Source organism: Triticum dicoccoides, chromosome 2B (assembly GCF_002162155.2).
Source record: "Triticum dicoccoides isolate Atlit2015 ecotype Zavitan chromosome 2B, WEW_v2.0, whole genome shotgun sequence".
NCBI lineage: Eukaryota > Viridiplantae > Streptophyta > Magnoliopsida > Poales > Poaceae > Triticum > Triticum dicoccoides.
Window position 1 is genome coordinate 146,970,467 of NC_041383.1, and position 4,938 is coordinate 146,975,404.

At 37.6% G+C, this 4,938-nt stretch overlaps 1 long non-coding RNA gene across 1 annotated transcript; it reads right to left on the reverse strand.

Moving 5' to 3' along the window:
- Positions 1 to 79: 79 nt before the first annotated feature.
- Positions 80 to 3,387, reverse strand: LOC119362668. Its single transcript, XR_005173585.1, has 3 exons — positions 2,903 to 3,387; positions 2,260 to 2,345; positions 80 to 652 (listed from the first exon to the last, which is right to left on the reverse strand). It is a non-coding gene; the product is annotated as an uncharacterized LOC119362668 (long non-coding RNA).
- Between the last annotated feature and the right edge of the window lie 1,551 nt (positions 3,388 to 4,938).

Below are 4,938 nucleotides of genomic sequence, written 5' to 3' on the forward strand. Positions count from 1 at the left end.
TGGGCAGCATACAAGGTAGAAAAGGATGACATGCCGGATTACATTGCACGTGCTGAGGTCATGATGACAATATACAAGATCTGAAAAAGATCCTTCACGTTTTTCTCTTTCATCTGGGGAAAAATAATAGAGAAGCAGTGTACATAGAGGTTCCAACTGGAATCCATCAAAAACAGAAACGGGCACGAGGTGGAGTAGCTATCTTTTCATCAATCGGCCAGGGACAACCACATATACGAGCCCAACATGCTACGATTAAACTTACAGTATCCATCCCCTAAAAGAACTGGGCTGACAATTCCAAACAAGGACGGGATACGTGCAAATAAGAGAAGCATATGATCAGACTTCCACATGGTTTCGGCCACGTCCAAACAGCCAGCGCAACCTATATAAAGAGGTCCAACCTGCCGCATAAGCACACAGAAAAGAAATAGAAGTCAGCCAAACCATGACTTGAAGACTCCACAAGAAAATCGAAGTCCCATGACCTAATGCATGACTCAGGACGTGCCATGGAGATTAAAGTTGATTGCTTCACTCAACGTATGGCGAAGTCATGCCCAAGCACGCTCGACGCTTCACGAATCATGAAGCGATGCCCAATTGCTTCGTTCGACATCCGATGAAATCACGCGTAAGCACTTCTGACCTGAATCATCAAGTTTGGTAATTGTTATTTACAAATCTTCATAGGTACTCTATCAATTGATACTACGACGTACAATAAGTTCAACACCATAATGATAAGATACGAAACTGGAACATTCTACTAAAAGTAACGAGATGTGGGATTTAGTCAATCCTACAACAGATGAGCTAATTAGTCTAAGCTTATTAGTCCTGATATTATATTGATGGATGAGCATGTCTGTTCTTTATATTATTAATTTCAAATTGGTCAAACAATTTAAACAATGGTTACTAAGTATATCCGAAAAAAAATTACAATTTACGCATTCGACAACTTTAAGGTCACGGAATCCACAAAGTATCGACCAGTGAGCGGTGAAATTCAAATATTTTTTGAATATATACAAAGGTAAAGGAGAAAAAAGATCTCCAGAAGTTTTTTTCAGATTATTATTTCGAGTTTGCTACCAAGGGCACACTACAAGAATGGGAACAAAAAAATATACAATGCTCAGGTATGTTTATAGTTGTAATTACGACTTTGAAATAAACAGTCGTTCTAATTTATATATTACTAATCTACAAGTTTGCATGTGTCATTGTTTTACTAACACAAACGAAGACTGTGGAAACAAGAATAACAAAAAAGACCCACATCCTTCATATATCCGCAAGATTGAAATTCTACTACCAGAGTAAGTGTATATGCATATGCATGTCTCAAATTGAACTAAACCTCCTTTGGCAACCAAACTGTCCTTATTGTGACCTCAAGAATGGCGCGTAAATTCAATGATAAGTCAATAATCTTACATAGAGGGATACATTCTTGATTAAATAGGTTTGCGGCTAAAGTCCAATAATGCCACAAGAATATATGCAGATCTGGATATACCTGAAACAGATGAAGTATGAAACACTACCATCTAATATTTTTGACTCATGAATAGTGATTCACGTTTAATTCAGTGTTGCATAACAATTTTTCTCACCTTTGGCACGCAAAACTATGCAATAAAAAGAACATTTGTGCCTAATGTTGGGATTGAGATGCTCTACTTGAATGACAAAGTAGAGGAGGTAAAGGCGCATTTAATTCTTTTCCTAAACTAATACACCTTACATATATTGCACATGAATTGATGGATGATGAAGTAGACACCGTGTTAACGAAGAAGCAAAACATGGCCAATAAAAAGGTGATTGATTTTTTCCCCATGCATATTTACAGATTCTAGAAATGTGTCAAATTTTTTTTAAAAAAATATTTCTTTTGTGGTCACAAAATAATAGTCTCACCTTGCAAATTGCCATGCAAATCAGTCCCTATGAAAGAGGAACAACATGACAGTAATGGGACTACAATAAACAAAGATGAGCATCAAGACAAAATATAATCATCATCACGTGAGCTCCACAATGACAAAATGAGACTGGGATCTGTTGTAATATCAGATGACTCATAGGATGAATGCACTTAGACGAGTTTGGCAGAGCGAAAAGAAAAGGGTGTCTGCTGAAACAAGAATTTTTTTAAAAGTAAAAGCCAAAAATACAAGTCTTGAAGATGAAGCTGAAGTACAGGAAGTGCCTTTGGGGAACAAGGAAGGTTTCTTGAAAATTTACCTTGCTGAATAGCAGAACCATATATAAGCAAATCAACGGCCTCTCTGGTGTTCCACACATACCACTAGCTTTGGTAGTGCCCCATTCTGACCAAAAATAGTGTTACCACTTTTAGACTTACGGAAAAAATAAATCCACTAAGTAATCGCATTAAGATTATTTCACGACTACTTGATCAGGTGGCTAGAAGTTATTTGAGAAAACTCAACATGCAAAATCCTGCTCAACAACCCTATTTGCGAATTGATAAAATACCATCCAAGTTGACATATTATCTGACAAGGTAATCTGATTACCAAACTAATGCAGAATAATCCATCAAATTAATTTTGCCATAAGGTTACTTAAAAAAATTGAGAATGTTACAAGCCTATCCATAGCAGTCTGTATTGTATAAATTAGAAAAATATAGTCATACATGCACTTCTGTCAGTTTATTGTTCTTGGTAATAAAAAACATCAATCTCATAAGGCCTTTTCATTAAAAAAATCATGAAGCCTTATTTTTAAAGAAAAGGCATCATGAATAAAATATTTCTTGCTAACAGCAAATGCAAAATACTACGGAGTGCAACACTGCTACGGATAAACTAGAAGAGATATTTTTTGCTAGAAAGGATGCATATCTTCAATCGGCACTTACATTTGGTAGAAATCTGACAGCACCAACAATAAGAGGCCACGATCTCATGGTCGTCCGCAGAAGCCGCTCACACCTTGCTGCTATTTATCAATCCCACGATCTACTTACACTCATCTGCCTTCAGTGCCCCCATACGAACAGCAACAAGCCCAAACTCTGTCCCGCACCTCACATCCAACAGTCCACCATCAGCCCGTGACTCCATCAGTTCACTCACAGCCTCCTCCATGGGGTGGTCGAGGATTCACACCACAGAGGACGCGACGAGCGTGTCTACGCACTCCATGCGCACGGCCAACTGAGCCAATAGATCGACGAAGTGAAATCAGAAGAAATGAATCTACGAGTACGACCGGGATAGCTTGGGAATTAGTCTGATGATGGCGAGCGGCGACATCTTCATCCGCTGGCCGCTAATCGAAAGATGTGGCGCATGCGGATGGATAAGGATCCTAGCAGTGGTGGGGATCGACTGAGATGAGAGGAGTGCTTTTTTTCTTATACGTAGATGTCTAGATTTTTTTTGAGGGGAACGTAGATTTTCTTTTGAGGGGAACGTAGATGTCTAGATGAAGGCCTGTACGGTTGTTCTACTTGGAGATATGAGTAGTAGTACTACTTTTCTAGGTGATCAAAATGGGCCTCCATCACGTCGTCTAGGTCTAGGCCTAACTAGGCTTAATAATGGGCTGCACAACTGCATCGTTCTACATGTGAGGAATGACTGAGTAAAAGTTGAGGCTTTTTAAATCTTTCTCTTATACAATAGCGGGTCTATCTGGCATATAATTTTGCAAAGAAAATTAAGATAAAATAGTACCACAACTAAAAAAATTTAGTAGATCGATAAAAAATCAAAAAGTATATGACCATATGAAGCTACAAATATGAGCGCCGAGTTGCTCAATTCACAATAATATAAAATTCCCAACATTAAATGTCCAAATCTCTAATATTAAATATCAAAATACATTGCATTCATTCTAAATACAAGATATATCTAAATCTAGCCATGTGAATGCATGGGTGCAACAAATTTAAGGAAAAAATAGCACGGCAAACTGAAATAATACATTGAGAAAATCAAAATACATATGATTGTATGAAGCTAAAAAAAATGAATAAGCACTAGCTCAAATACATAACAATACAATATTTCCCACATTAAATGTCCGAATCTCTAAATTAAATATTAATAGTCATACAATTTACTCTAAAGATTTATCAAATTCTAGCCGCGCAAATGCGCAGGTGCACACGCTTGTTGTAGTGATTGTAACAGTAGTAACGGTAAAGTAAATAAGCGAAGCACAATATGTGAAAAGCTTGTAGGCATTGGATCAGTGATGGATAATTATGTCGGATGCAATTCCTCATGTAATAGTTATAACATAGGGTGACACAGAACTAGCTCCAATTCATCAATGTAATGTAGGCATGTATTCCGAATATAGTCATACGTGCTTATTAAAAAGAACTTACATGACATCTTTTGTCCTACCCTCCCGTGGCAGCGGGGTCCTAGTGGAAACTAAGGGATATTAAGGCCTCCTTTTAATAGAGTACCGGACCGAAGCATTAACACATAGTGAATACATGAACTCCTCAAACTACGGTCATCACTGAGAAGTATCCCGATTATTGTCACTTCGGGGTTGTCGGATCATAACACATAATAGGTGACTATAGACTTGCAAGATAGGATCAAGAACTCACATATATTCATGAAAACATAATAGGTTCAGATCTGAAGTCATGGCACTCGAGCCTTAGTGACAAGCATTAAACATAGCAAAGTCATAGCAACATCAATCTCAGAACATAGTGGATACTAGGTGTCACAGCCCTAGAGTTTGCTTGTATCTAGTGGCATTGCATCCATGCATCATGTCTAAATTCCTTTGAAAGTTGAAATGGGGATTGTTGAAACCCTAGTACCAAATGAATTCCACTAGGTTCAATAAAAATATCTTCAATAAACCCAAATGCCCTTTAGAAAAGTTCATGATTTTTGTTAAAGGTGAAAACCTCTCCCA